The sequence below is a fragment of the Drosophila pseudoobscura genome, chromosome X (assembly GCF_009870125.1).
Source record: "Drosophila pseudoobscura strain MV-25-SWS-2005 chromosome X, UCI_Dpse_MV25, whole genome shotgun sequence".
In the NCBI taxonomy this organism is placed as follows: Eukaryota; Metazoa; Arthropoda; class Insecta; order Diptera; family Drosophilidae; genus Drosophila; species Drosophila pseudoobscura.
In genome coordinates, this window is record NC_046683.1 from 28,385,251 (window position 1) to 28,401,326 (window position 16,076).

A 16,076-nucleotide genomic window follows, 5' to 3' on the forward strand; every position below is an offset into this window, starting at 1 on the left:
AAACGAGCTAGACCTAACTCTTGTCACGGGAAAGAGTACCTTGGTATCTAACTGGAGAGTCCTCGAAAGACCATCCTTCTCAGACCATAAGTACATTCAGTTCAAGGGCGAATGCAAACACTCTTCGAAGATAACAGTCTATAGAAACCCCCGGAACACAAACTGAGTAAAGTTTAGAAAAACAATTACTTCGAAGCTCGCGAATCCGGGCTCATAGATATAGAGAAGTCCCTAAAGACCCTATCCAACGAGTTACTGAACTCCTACCATGCATCGTGCAAACCCTCGAGGACGAAGAGGATGTCCAAGCCACTCTGGTGGAACCGAGATCTCTATCTCCAAAGGAACAACCTCAAGGAATTCTTCAAGATCGCCAAACAAGCGAACGAAGAGATTGTCAATGAGGAATATAAAATCCTACTTAGGAGCTACTAGAAGGTTTTACGTAAGGTACAAAGGAACTCGTGGAGAAAATTCTGCTCCAACATTGAGAAAGTGCCCGAAACCGCTAGCCTCCGGAAGCTGCTTTTAAAGCAGCCCACAGTACAGAGCCAACTAAAACTAGACAACGGACAGTGGACAGAGGGCAGTAAAGAAGCCCTAACAGCACTAATGGAGGCGCACTTCCCTGGATGCACCGAGGTCACTGGCGCTAAGGAGCATCAGGACCTAGCAACTAAGGAACAGCACCCCCTAATAGGTCTGTTAACCACTAAGAGAATCCACTGGGCCATAGACTCCATCGCGGGCATAAAAGCACCAGGACTGGACGGGATATTCCCAGCCATGATGCAGTTGACCAAAGAGGTTATTACCCCATGGCTCTTCGCAATATACTCAGCATGCCTAAGTACGGGCTATATCCCCATCCAATGGAGAACCTTAAGAGTTTTCTTCCTCCCTAAGGCAGGAAAGTGCAGCCACGTGAGTCCCAAGGATTACAGACAGGCTTATCGGTCTGTAATCCTCCTTTTTTTCTAAAAACACTAGAAAAGCTGTTGGATTTACACATCAGGAATGAGGTAGGGGGACTGATGTCAACTAACCAACACGCCTGCACCAAGGGGAAATCAGTGGCGACGGCACTACACTCGCTAGTAGCCACCATCGAGAGCGCCCTTCACAACAAAAAGTATGCTTTGGGAGCATTTGTGGACATCTCAGGAGCATTCAACAACATTCAACCGCAATAACAAGTCGCCTAGAAGCGAATAACATACACCCTGCAATCAACGTCTGGATCAAAAACCTCCTAAGTTGTAGACGGGTGCAATCGGAGTGGGGCACCGCTTCCATGGTAAAGGGGGCACACAGAGGCACACCTCAAGGTGGAGTCCTATCGCCACTACTGTGGAATTTGGTGGTCGACGACCTCATTAAGAGATTTGAAAGGAAGGCCCCAAAAATAACAGCCTATGCAGATGACATAAGCATACTTATTACGGGTGTATGTCCATCGACCCTCAGCTCTATAATGGAACGTACGCTCAGGGAGATACGTGAGTGGGCGGAAGAGGTAGGACTCAGTATCAACGCGGACAAGACGGACCTCATCCTCTTTACCAAGAGGTACAAGGTACCGATATGGACACCCCCGAAAATTGACCAAACTAGGCTGACTCCAAAATCACAGATGAAATACCTAGGCACAGTACTGGACAGCAAGCTGGTATGGAGGCCCAATGTAGTGGAAAGGGTGAAGAAGGCTACCATTGCGCTTTATGCATCCAAGAAGATGCTCAGCAGCACATGGGGCCTGTCACCTGCTCTAATGCACTGGATCTACATCTCGGTGGTGCGACCAACTCTGCTGTATGGAGCCTTAGTGTGGTGGCAGGCTACTGAAAAGAAGACATACCATAAGCTTATGGAAAAGACTCAGCGACAGGCTCTGCTCTGTATTACAGGGGCGCTGAGGTCAACCCCAACAAAAGCACTCGAAACTGTACTCGGAATCGACCCCCTGGACATTCACTCTCGCCTGATTGCGGGAAAGGCAGCACAACGCCTTATAGCATCAGGAAACCTATCGATACAAGGATACGGGCACAGTTCAATTGGCAGGGACGTGACCAGATCAACTGATTACATGACCCCCCCAACTTGCCTTGACGTCAAAACAACCACATCTTTGGGACCTGAAGACTGGAAAATTGCAAGGGACCAAACTGAGCACTTCAATATATACACAGACGGCTCCAAGATGGACGGAGGAGTAGGTGCGGGCCTATACTGTACAGACCCTGAGATAAGGCTATCGTATAAGCTACCGGACCAATACAGCATATTCCAGGCAGAAGTTTTTGCCATCGGGAAAGCAGCGGAGGTCGCTCTCCTAACAGAACGAGCACACGATGCGGTCAACCTATTCGTCGACAGTCAAGCGGCGATAAGATTCATGCAGTCGTCCGCGGTCAGTTCCAGAAGTGTGATGGCGAGCAGGGGGGCATTAGACATCCTAAGCACGACAAAGACAGTGCGGATCTATTGGGTTCCCAGCCACCTGGGCATCGAAAGAAACGAAGCGGCGGACGTACTAGCTAAGGAAGGCGTCGGGCTGGAGAATAGGAGAACCGAGAACGTGCCTGTCTCCCTTAGAACGCTGCAATGCGATCTAGAGAAGCAGGCTAGAACACAGACTGATAGCAGGTGGAACAGTACCACCACCTGCAGAACCTCGAAGATAATGTGCAAGGAACGCAACGAGAAACTTAGCCACTACCTACTGCACCTACCACGAAAAGTCTGTAGATTGCTAGTGGGAATACTTACAGGTCACTGTCTGGCTGCTGCACATGCAGCTAAGCTAGGCATCACCAACAGAGACAGAGACAGTTGTAGGAAATGTGATGAACCTGGGGCTATCGAAACCCTGGAACATCTCATCTGCTACTGTCCGGCTCTCTCAAGGGTAAGGAGGAGATACCTGGGCGCCCCAGTGCTTGCATCACTGGAAGATGCCTCCAAAAGGACGCCACAGGAACTGCTGGCCTATGCTAAAAACACCTCGATTCTCGGGGACTTTAAAACCATCTAAACACTCCCGCGACGGTTCATACACCCCCCCCCCATCCGGATAACTAAGGCCCAGATTGGCCTATGCGTGGCCCCGCTGAGGGCCGTCCAGGTTAACCTAACCTTACCTAACCTAAACCAAGAAATAAAAGTAGAAGGCAACGCATTAATAAAAATAAATAATTGCAGTGTTCGATTAAATGAATTCTTAATATCTAACTCAATACCAGAATTTGCACAAAGCATATACATCAACAATAACGTAACAAGAATTAAACCATTGTCTTATTTGCGAACCAAAGAAATCGTAATAGAAAATACGCGATTAAATAATGTATTACATGTTGTTTGTAGTGGGGCGGATCGAGGTTCAATTATCCAACGGCGAGGTGTATGTTCCAGTTTAAACTCCTAGCAGTCGTCACAGAAAGGAAAGGCCGATGGGTTTCGTTGTGTGTACATATATATATTGTTCATGTAGTTATTGGGTATTCGCGCGGTATGTCGACAGGTTGAAGCGGGGGTGAAAACGTAACTAACTAACTCTATGCCTTATGATGCTTTTGCTGCCGTGAGCGCCGAGTGGATCGTGGATTGTGGATCCGAGCACCCCTCCGAGCGCACGAGAGCGAGTTGGGACCGGGGCGCAAGGAGTTGGCACAGTGCGCGGAAATTGTTTACTGCTGGCCTGAACACACGTAAGCTCAATACTCTGGTCTGATGAGCTCGTGAGGTGGCTCAAAGGGGGCCTAGCTGAGGCCACCGGACGGGTCGCAGGTTGCGGATAGCGAACGACCTACCTATATACAGGTCATATAGGTAGGTCAGCTGCGAATAATCGGACATCCGTAGGGAGAGTACCGAAAATAAGCAGCCCCGGACAGCCAGCGGGTGTTCGCGAAGTAGCAACACTGACGATGCGCTTGTGGTGCCGCCTCGTATAAGTAGCTCACACACTACCCTATCCCTACACACTACCTACCCACATCCCAACCCCCACATTCAGCTCACACCGGGCCGGACTAAGAGTGTTATTCGACCCGTGCCGAGAGTCAGCCTGGCTGGGGGACCGGTATATAAAACTAGCCCAGTCGTTAACGGAGAGCTCAGAGACTTGGCAGCCCCCTGTTCTAAGTATGCCTTATCCGGGCAACGTGGATCTCTGCCCGGACGGACCGTACCCCTTCTCTGCAGCTCGTGGGAAAAGAATGGAAGATATGAAAAACAAACAAAATGATTCTGGCACTCCCCAAATGCCAACAAGGAGCAATCCCAACCAGAGGAAGGCAGCGGCCCAAAGGCCTGGCCCAACCCGCAAACCAGCAGTGAAAACCTGCGCGGCGGAAGATGCTAGGGAGAGCCCAAAGGGGTCCCATCCCGGTTTCGGGGTGGGTGGTGAATTGGTTCCCAAAACCGATACCTTGGCAGAGTGGCTATGCAATCCTGCGGCTGCTCTGCCTGCTGGTAAAGTGGCGGATGATGAGTGCCCATCTACTAGTGTCCAAGCCAAACCTTTTACATATGCCGATAGAAGGAGTGCTGGCAACATACTCCGTCGGCAGAACGCAGGCCAGATGTCCAGCCCGACGGACAAATGGATAAAGAAGGTTGAGTGGGCCTCGAAGGTGCTGCCGAACTTTGGCAAGGAAGCACCGAAGAAAAAAGCCCCTCAGCCAAAAAGGCAGCGCTCGCAAGAGACTCCTGGGCCAACACCGAAGCGCTCCAGAGTACTGCCTAACACATCGTTCGCGCAGATTAACAGAGAAAGGACGCTGATTGGCGTCCTGGACAAAGGCAGCGCGGACTCCCGAATCCCTAAGAACCAGTGGAAGTGGGTGCCCGCCCCATTAAGGAGCCGGAACGCATCCCAAAAATGCTGCAATGATGCAACCCCCACCTCCCAACAGCGGACTGGAAGGAGGTCAAAGTTGAGACGACACAGGCCCCCACAAACCAGGCGGTGGTCGTCCTCAACAAAGAGTCGCTGGCCCCGATTGAGGCTGCCAAAGGCGAGCTCAATTTTGCGTTCAGCTCTGTGACCGTAAAGGTCTACAAGTCGGATGCAGCGGCCGGGGCACGTCCTGTCGACAAGCCAGTCGAGCAGGACGCTGCCTCGGAGATCGAAGCACCCGACGATCACACAGTGACAGACCCAGAGGGCTACTCCACCGATGGCACGCTGAGATGCGACTTCGAGGCGATGTGTTGCCACGAGGAAGTCGAGGACGATCCATATGCCGATATTACAGTGGTGGAGAACACAAAGGATGCCCTTGAGGCTCCTTTAGAACAATGTCCACCACTGTAAACCAGCATCCGCTGCTCTTATACTCCGCCTCGAAGAGAGCGGAGCAGAGGTAGCCCTGATCCAGGAACCTTGGATAGTGGGAGACAAGGTTTGTGGACTAGGGTCAAAGGAGTACAAGATAATTGTAGCTCAACATGAAGGTAAAACCCGCACCTGCATTCTCGCCAGAAAGCACCTTTATATCTTTCTTCTCCATAATTATAGCGATAGCGACAACACGGCGGCAAGCCTAGAGCTGAAAGGGACACATCTAAGGCTGATATCGTCCTACATGGCCCATGAGGAAAACGATCCTCCCAACGACCTTGTTCGCAAACTAGCCAGCGACAGCGAGAGGTCGGACATAGACCTATTAATAGGTTGCGATGCCAACGCTCACCACACTCAATGGGGGAGCTCGAATGCAAATGTAAGGGGTGAGTCACTTTTCAGCTTCATCCTTAACTCAAATCTATTTATTTGTAATCGGAGCAACGACCCCACTTTTATAATTTAAAATCGACAGGAGGTTATTGACCTCACCTTAGTGTCTCCCAACCTGTTTGACATAGTCAAGAGTTGGCAAGTCCTTGATGACCAATCTTTCTCTGACCACAGATACATCGAGACCACACTATCCCTCGAATTTCCGAAACCTAAGGACTATATTAATCCCAGGAAAGCCAACTGGGAAAAATATAGCTCAGCCCTGGAGGACTTACTCCCTTCCAAAGCAACATCATGCCCGGACACAAAAGACGACCAAGATCGCCTAGTGAACAGGTTCACAGAAGCATGCAACAAAGCCTTCGCGGCAGCATGCCCCTCTAGCAAACCTAGGGGGAAAAAGAAACCCCCCTGGTGGTCAAAACAAATAGACATCCTACGTAAAAGCTGCAGGACCCTCTTCAACAGGGCCAAAAGCGCGAACGAGGAGAGCCACTGGGCAGACTACAAAATCAGTCTGTCACTATATAAAAAGGAAACAAGGAAAGCAAAAAGGGCCTCTTGGCAAAAATTTTGCTCGGAAATTGAGGAAACGTCAGAGGCCGCAAGGCTTCGCAAGATTCTCTCAAAAACTAACCCCTCGGTAGGGTATCTTAAAAGGAATGACGGCACGTGGACCAACTCCAGTGAGGAGTCCCTGCACATTCTACTAGGCACGCATTTCCCAGGGTGCACAACCATCGAGACGGTACATCTCCCAGGAGAGGGACTGGTAAATTCGATAGATCTCATCCTCACAAAACGTAACATCAGCTGGGCAATAAACAGCTTCAACCCTTTCAAATCACCAGGCCAGACCAGGTAATCCCGGCCCAACTTCAGAAGGCCGGGGATACGGCCATCAACTGGCTACAAGGTATCTTCAGGAAGATACTGGCTGTGGGTACAATCCCGAGAGCATGGCTAAAGGCAAAGATAGTCTTCATTCCCAAAGCAGGAAAAGCCTCGCACTCAACTGCAAAAGACTTTAGACCAATCAGCCTATCGTCCTTCTTCCTCAAAACCTTTGAGAGACTCGTCGGGCTGCAACTGAGGACAACTATACACCCTCAGTTGCTGTCAGGCGCACAGCATGCCTACCGGAAAGGAAAATCCACGGAAACGACTCTTCATGAAGTGATCTCAGCGGTAGAGAAATCTCTGCATCTCAAAGAGTACTCACTCAAAGAGTTCCATTTTTCCTTGCACTATCAGAACGTTCGCAGTTTGTTGGGAAAATTGCGTCAAATTCATACTAATAGTGCGTCCTTTGATTTCGATGCCATCGCGTTTACCGAAACCTGGCTTAACTCCTGTCAATGTTCATGAAATTTTCATTGATAGTTACACTATTTATCGAATGGACCGCCCATCTTTTGCAGGTGGGGTTCTGATTGCAGTTAAATCTGTTTTCTCATCTGAGTTATTCCCATTTAATAACATCCATGGAATTGAATTTGTTGCAGTCAAAGTTCGTGTTGGCTCCGCATTTTTCTATTTAACCTGCTCTTACATTCCTCCCAGGTCTGATGCTGAGCTTTACTTACACCACCTCTCAGCAATTAATACTGTCTACTGTCTGTATCTGCATTAGGGTGCAATGATCGAATTATTGTCATTGGGGACTTTAACCTCCCATTTCTTTCTTGGCAGCCTTATGATGACGCTAACCTGTTGTTTCCTAATTGCCATAATGACTTTATCAATGGGCCAACGGATATTTCCCTTGTCCAAATTAATGCCGTTAAAAACATTAGGGACAGACTTCTTGACCTCGTTTTTGTTAACGATGCTTCTCTCGCTATGGTATCTAGAGCAAGCCCAATATCACTCCCTGAAGATCCTTACCATCCAACTTTGTCGATATCCCTGGAGTGTACACAATCTGGAGGTGCTGACAGTTCCATGGCTCACATAAAGTGTTTTCGCAAAGCTAACTTTATCGATTTAGATCTACATCTCTCGCGTGTTGATTTGTCGTTTCTTTATTCATTACCGAACATAGATGCAACTGTTAGCTCGTTTTATAGCTCTATTTACTCCGCCCTTAATACTTTTGTTCCAGATATCACTGTACCCGTATCGTCCAAGCCTCCCTGGTTCTCCAAGTATTTGTCATACTTAAAAAATAATAAATCCCGGCTCTATAAAAAGTACCAGAAGTCGGCCTTAGCTCTATACTCCTCCGCTCGCTCTCTGTTCCTTGCCGTTAATAGTCAGTGTTATAATCATTACCTTTCACAATGTAGTAGTAACGTTTCTAGTGATCCTAAAAAATTATATTCGTTCGTTAACTCTAAGCGCAAGTCAAACGCTTTTCCTCCGTCCCTTCATTACCAGAACAAAACAGAAGCTTTTGCTGATGGTATTGCAAATTTATTCGCTACCTTTTTCCAAACAACGTACTCGCCTCAAATTTACAACGCATCCACTCCGTATCCGTACCAGCTACCTCAAGCTAACAGCATTTTTCTGCCCTTTTTCGAGGAAAGCGTTGTTCTGGAAGGTTTGTCATCTATGGACATATCGTTTTCTGCGGGTCCAGATAAGGTACCAAGTTGCATTTTAAAACCCTTGACCTTTCTCTTCAACCTCTGCTTGGAACAGTTTGTCTCCCAGTAATTTGGAATGAGTCCTACATCATTCCGCTTCACAAAAAAGGTTCAAGATCAAACATTGAAAACTATCGTGGTATCGCAAAGCTTTCCGCCATCCCGAAGCTTCTTGAGTTCCTGGTCACCCGGCAACTGCAACATCTTTGTTGCAGCTTGATGTCTCCGTCGCAACACGGTTTTTTCAGACATCGTTCAACATCGACTAACCTTCTTGAGTTTTCTAACCTAATCCACCGTATTTTCAAATTGGATGTAATTTTTACGGACTTCAGCAAGGCATTCGATTCTGTGAACCATGCTCTGCTTATTCACAAGCTCTCTTTATTATGGTTCCCAACGAATCTTCTAGATTGGATTTTGTCCTATCCCACTAACCGTACTCAACGTGTTTTGTTTTCTAACGTGTTGTCAAATACTGTTAATGTTACTTCAGGTGTGCCACAGGGAAGTCATCTGGGCCCGCTTTTGTTTATTTTATTTGGGAATGACCTTCCTTAAGTTATAACATACTCTACTACGCTAATGTATGCTGATGATGTTAAAATCTGTCTTTCTTACTCTGATTGGTATTTGCACACACGCCTTTAACTTGATCTAATTGAACTACTATTGTGGTGTTCAACTAATCTTCTTTTTCTGAACCTTTCCAAATGCAAACTTATGACATTTTACCGTCGTGCTCCACATTTTGTCTCATATGTTCTAGGAAATCATGTCCTTGAGCGAATTTCGAGTTCAAATGACCTCGGAGTCCTTTTTGATCATAAGATGTGTTTTAACAGCCATATAGCTGCCACTGTAAATAAAGCTAAGGGTGTTTTAGCGTTCATAAAGCGTTGGTCCAAGGAGTTTGACGACCCGTACGTTACGAAACAACTGTATATCTCGTTAGTACGTATTAATTGGAGTATTGTTCTTGTGTGTGGAGCCCGCAGTATAAAGAGCAGCAGGCTGTTATTGAATCCGTGCAAAAGCAATTTTTAGTATTTGCCCTTCGGAACTTTAACTGGGACTCTGGTAGAATCTTGCCACCCTACCGGTCTAGGCTAAATCTTATTGACCTGCCGTCGTTGCACCATCGCAGAATATGCAATGGCGTAATGTTCGTGCACAAGCTCCTTCTCGGGACTGCTGACTCCCAAGCTCTCTTGGGTCAGATTGACTTGGCCGTTCCATTTAGACCTACCCGTACTTTTAGGCCTATCCGTCTACCCATATGTCTAATTATGCTGATCATGAACCTTTTAGGGTTTTATGCCATAATTATAACTCCCTCTGCCAAACCCTATCCCCTGAACTGTCTCTTAAACTAATTGCATGAAATATTTATAATCACTTAAATTTAGCTAACTTTTAACTTCTCTTTTTCCGCCTTTAGTAACTAAGTACCATTATTAACAGATAATTTGTTAATTTAAAAAATAAATAAATGTAGCCGATGCGCTATCAAGAGTAAAGATTAACGAAAACCTACTTGGGGAAACCATTAATAGTGATTGTGCAACGGTCCATAGCACGCAAGAAGATAATACAAATTATATTCCACTTACAGAGCGACCAATCAATTACTATAATAGGCAAATATAACTGATTAAAGGTAATGAGGATAAGGTATTTCCACAAGATACTGATAAAAATCACATATACTGAAATGACAAAGTCATTAGCAAAAGATATAATAAAGGAATATGTGTGGACCAAAAAGAGTGCATTATATTTCCATAGTGAAATAGACTTCCCACTGTTCCAAAGGGCATTCTTAAAAATAATCAGTCCCAATCACTTGACTAAACTGATTAAATCCAGTACCGAACTCATAGATATTCCGAACTACTCCGAATTCAAGGAACAAATATTGAAGAATCATAAAGAGCTACTTCACTCAGGTATCGAAAAGACCACTAATTGGTTTAAAGGGAAATTCTACTACCCCGATTATCAAAAGTTAATCCAAAATATCATCAATGAATGTCCTACGTGCAATTATAATTAAAAATCGACAGGAGGTTATTGACCTCATCTTAGTGTCTCCCAACCTGTTTGACATAGTCAAGAGTTGGCAAGTCCTTGATGACCAATCTTTCTCTGACCACAGATACATCGAGACCACACTATCCCTCGAATTTCCGAAACCTAAGGACTATATTAATCCCAGGAAAGCCAACTGGGAAAAATATAGCTCAGCCCTGGAGGACTTACTCCCCTCCAAAGCACCATCATGCCCGGACACAAAATACGACCTAGATCGCCTAGTGAACTGCTTCACGAAGCATGCAACAAAGCCTTCGCGGCAGCATGCCCCTCTAGCAAACCTAGGGGGAAAAAGAAACCCCCCTGGTGGTCAAAACAAATAGACATCCTACGTAAAAGCTGCAGGACCCTCTTCAACAGGGCCAAAAGCGCGAACGAGGAGAGCCACTGGGCAGACTACAAAATCAGTCTGTCACTATATAAAAAGGAAACAAGGAAAGCAAAAAGGGCCTCTTGGCAAAAATTTTGCTCGGAAATTGAGGAAACGTCAGAGGCCGCAAGGCTTCGCAAGATTCTCTCAAAAACTAACCCCTCGGTAGGGTATCTTAAAAGGAATGACGGCACGTGGACCAACTCCAGTGAGGAGTCCCTGCACATTCTACTAGGCACGCATTTCCCAGGGTGCACAACCATCGAGACGGTACATCTCCCAGGAGAGGGACTGGTAAATTCGATAGATCTCATCCTCACAAAACGTAACATAAGCTGGGCAATAAACAGCTTCAACCCGTTCAAATCGCCAGGCCCAGACCAGGTAATCCCGGCTCAACTTCAGAAGGCCGGGGATACGGCCATCAACTGGCTACAAGGTATCTTCAGGAAGATACTTGCTGTGGGTACAATCCCGAGAGCATGGCTTAAGGCAAAGATAGTCTTCATTCCCAAAGTAGGAAAAGCCTCGCACTCAACTGCAAAAGACTTTAGACCAATCAGCCTATCGTCCTTCCTCCTCAAAACCTTTGAGAGACTCGTCAGGCTGCAACTGAGGACAACTATACACCCTCAGTTGCTGTCAGGCGCACAGCATGCCTACCGGAAAGGAAAATCCACGGAAACGGCTCTTCATGAAGTGATCTCAGCGGTAGAGAAATCTCTGCATCTCAAAGAGTACTCACTCAAAGAGTTCCATTTTTCCTTGCACTATCAGAACGTTCGCAGTTTGTTGGGAAAATTGCGTCAAATTCATACTAATAGTGCGTCCTTTGATTTCGATGCCATCGCGTTTACCGAAACCTGGCTTAACTCCTGTCAATGTTCATGAAATTTTCATTGATAGTTACACTATTTATCGAATGGACCGCCCATCTTTTGCAGGTAGGGTTCTGATTGCAGTTAAATCTGTTTTCTCATCTGAGTTATTCCCATTCAATAACATCCATGGAATTGAATTTGTTGCAGTTAAAGTTCGTGTTGGCTCCACATTTTTCTATTTAACCTGCTCTTACATCCCTCCCAGGTCTGATGCTGAGCTTTACCTACACCACCTCTCAGCAATTAATACTGTCGTATCTGCATTAGCGTGCAATGATCGAATTATTGTCATGGGGGACTTTAACCTCCCATTTCTTTCTTGGCTGCCTTGTGATGACGCTAACCTGTTGTTTCCTAATTGCCATAATGACTTTATCAATGGGCTAACGGTTATTTCCCTTGTCCAAATTAATGCCGTTAAAAACATAAGGGACAGATTTCTTGACCTTGTTTTTGTTAACGATGCTTCTCTCGCTATGGTATCTAGAGCAAGCCCAATATCACTCCCTGAAGATCCTTACCATCCAACTTTGTCGATATCCCTGGAGTGTACACAATCTGGAGGTGCTGACAGTTCCATGGCTCACATAAAGTGTTTTCGCAAAACAAACTTTATCGATTTAGATCTACATCTCTCGCGTGTTGATTGGTCGTTTCTTTATTCATTACCGAACATAGATGCAACTGTTAGCTCGTTTTATAGCTCTATTTACTCCGCCCTTAATACTTTTGTTCCAGATATCACTGTACCCGTATCGTCCAAGCCTCCCTGGTTCTCCAAGTATTTGTCATACTTAAAAAATAATAAATCCCGGCTCTATAAAAAGTACCAGAAGTCGGCCTTAGCTCTATACTCCTCCGCTCGCTCTCTGTTCCTTGCCGTTAATAGTCAGTGTTATAATCATTACCTTTCACAATGTAGTAGTAACGTTTCTAGTGATCCTAAAAAATTATATTCGTTTGTTAACTCTAAGCGCAAGTCAAACGCTCTTCCTCCGTCCCTTCATTACCAGAACAAAACAGAAGCTTTTGCTGATGGTATTGCAAATTTATTCGCTACCTTTTTCCAAACAACGTACTCGCCTCAAATTTACAACGCATCCACTCCGTATCCGTACCAGCTACCTCAAGCTAACAGCATTTTTCTGCCCTTTTTCGAGGAAAGCGTTGTTCTGGAAGGTTTGTCATCTATGGACATATCGTTTTCTGCGGGTCCAGATAAGGTACCAAGTTGCATTTTAAAACCCTTGACCTTTCTCTTCAACCTCTGCTTGGAACAGTTTGTCTCCCAGTAATTTGGAATGAGTCCTACATCATTCCGCTTCACAAAAAAGGTTCAAGATCAAACATTGAAAACTATCGTGGTATCGCAAAGCTTTCCGCCATCCCGAAGCTTCTTGAGTTCCTGGTCACCCGGCAACTGCAACATCTTTGTTGCAGCTTGATGTCTCCGTCGCAACACGGTTTTTTCAGACATCGTTCAACATCGACTAACCTTCTTGAGTTTTCTAACCTAATCCACCGTATTTTCAAATTGGATGTAATTTTTACGGACTTCAGCAAGGCATTCGATTCTGTGAACCATGCTCTGCTTATTCACAAGCTCTCTTTATTATGGTTCCCAACGAATCTTCTAGATTGGATTTTGTCCTATCCCACTAACCGTACTCAACGTGTTTTGTTTTCTAACGTGTTGTCAAATACTGTTAATGTTACTTCAGGTGTGCCACAGGGAAGTCATCTGGGCCCGCTTTTGTTTATTTTATTTGGGAATGACCTTCCTTAAGTTATAACATACTCTACTACGCTAATGTATGCTGATGATGTTAAAATCTGTCTTTCTTACTCTGATTGGTATTTGCACACACGCCTTTAACTTGATCTAATTGAACTACTATTGTGGTGTTCAACTAATCTTCTTTTTCTGAACCTTTCCAAATGCAAACTTATGACATTTTACCGTCGTGCTCCACATTTTGTCTCATATGTTCTAGGAAATCATGTCCTTGAGCGAATTTCGAGTTCAAATGACCTCGGAGTCCTTTTTGATCATAAGATGTGTTTTAACAGCCATATAGCTGCCACTGTAAATAAAGCTAAGGGTGTTTTAGCGTTCATAAAGCGTTGGTCCAAGGAGTTTGACGACCCGTACGTTACGAAACAACTGTATATCTCGTTAGTACGTATTAATTGGAGTATTGTTCTTGTGTGTGGAGCCCGCAGTATAACAAGCAGCAGGCTGTTATTGAATCCGTGCAAAAGCAATTTTTAATTTTTGCCCTTCGGAACTTTAACTGGGACTCGGGTAGAATCTTGCCACCCTACCGGTCTAGGCTAAATCTTATTGACATGCCGTCGTTGCACCATCGCAGAATATGCAATGGCGTAATGTTCGTGCACAAGCTCCTTCTCGGGACTGCTGACTCCAAAGCTCTCTTGGGTCAGATTGACTTGGCCGTTCCATTTAGACCTACCCGTACTTTTAGGCCTATCCGTCTACCCATATGTAGGTCTAATTATGCTGATCATGAACCTTTTAGGGTTTTATGCCATAATTATAACTCCCTCTGCCAAACCCTATCCCCTGAACTGTCTCTTAAACTAATTGCATGAAATATTTATAATCACTTAAATTTAGCTAACTTTTAACTTCTCTTTTTCCGCCTTTAGTAACTAAGTACCATTATTAACAGATAATTTGTTAATTTAAAAAATAAATAAATGTAGCCGATGCGCTATCAAGAGTAAAGATTAACGAAAACCTACTTGGGGAAACCATTAATAGTGATTGTGCAACGGTCCATAGCACGCAAGAAGAAAATACAAATTATATTCCACTTACAGAGCGACCAATCAATTACTATAATAGGCAAATAGAACTGATTAAAGGTAATGAGGATAAGGTATTTCCACAAGATACTGATAAAAATCACATATACTGAAATGACAAAGTCATTAGCAAAAGATATAATAAAGGAATATGTGTGAACCAAAAAGAGTGCATTATATTTCCATAGTGAAATAGACTTCCCACTGTTTCAAAGGGCATTCCTAAAAATAATCAGTCCCAATCACTTGATGTGAAAATGTGAAAATCGAAATCACTACCAGTAAAACGGAGTTTCTGATGAAGAACGGCTACATAAAACGATCAATGACAAATTAAGAATTATTTCAAGCGAGGATAACATAACTCACAAAATTCGTGTTAATTCTATACACTTATAATCATAAATCGGTTCATAATACTACAAAAAGATCCCCAGCTGATATCTTCCTGTACGCCGGACTATCAGATTATAACACCCAACTGAATAAGGTTAGGAAGATCAATCATTTGAATAACGATAGAATCGACTTTGAAGTAGACACACGCTACAAAAATGCACCCCTAGTTAAAAAATAACAACCAATCCGATCAAAAGAATAGGGGAAATTCGGCAGGTAGACTATAAAACCAAATTCAAAAGAAAGAAAAAGTCTAATAAAAGTAAATATGATAATTGCAGAGTACCCGAAGAGAGTACTGGGAATCTGGAGCTACAACATGATTAAGATTATAATCTTACTAATGTTCACCGTCCTACAGTCTACCGGACAGAATATAGAGATAGATCCCATCAACTCAAGGAATGGATATCTCATATTCAAAACAGATACCATTAACATACCCATTAATTATGAATATCATTATTTAACAATTAATATAACAAGAACAGATGAAACATATCAGAGTTTACTAGACCAGGCAACCCAATTTAATAATTTAATAACGTAATCCCAGTTCAATATTTAGTCGAGAAATTGCAACGTGAAAACAACGGCATAAAAATAGCCAAAAACAAAAGAGGCCTTATAAATGCAGTAGGCACAATTTATAAATATCTATTTGGAGCGTTAGATCAATATGATAAAGTCGAACTAGAAGGGAAAGTAGACAATCTGGCTAGCCACAGTGTTCAAGCTAACGAATTAAACTTAAAAATTCAAGCAGTAAATTCTGGCATAGAAGTTGTCAATAAATTAAACAAGGATAATGATAGGAAGGAAGGAAGCAATTAGAAATACTAATATTTAACCTTCAACATTTTACTGAGTACATAGAGGATATTGAATTAGGCATGCAGCTAAGAAGATTAGGGATTTTTAATCCAAAATTATTAAGGCAGGATTACCTGAAACACATTGATTCAGAGAAATTGTTAAATATCAAAACATCAACCTGGTTGAAATCAGACACCAACGAAATACTAATAATTTCTAACATCCCACGAGAGATCAGAAATATTCCTATACTTAAAATTGTCCCATATCCAGATGAAGACAATAACATTCTCACTGACCTAATGCAAAAGAATTACTATCTTCTAGAAAACGGAGTATATGAGAAA

At 44.1% G+C, this 16,076-nt stretch overlaps 1 long non-coding RNA gene across 1 annotated transcript; it reads left to right on the plus strand.

Moving 5' to 3' along the window:
• The first annotated feature begins 14,844 nt into the window (after nt 1–14,844).
• Nucleotides 14,845–15,414, plus strand: LOC117184716 (uncharacterized). Its single transcript, XR_004470143.1, has 2 exons — nt 14,845–15,129; nt 15,195–15,414. It is a non-coding gene; the product is annotated as an uncharacterized lncRNA (long non-coding RNA).
• Nucleotides 15,415–16,076: the final 662 nt, after the last annotated feature.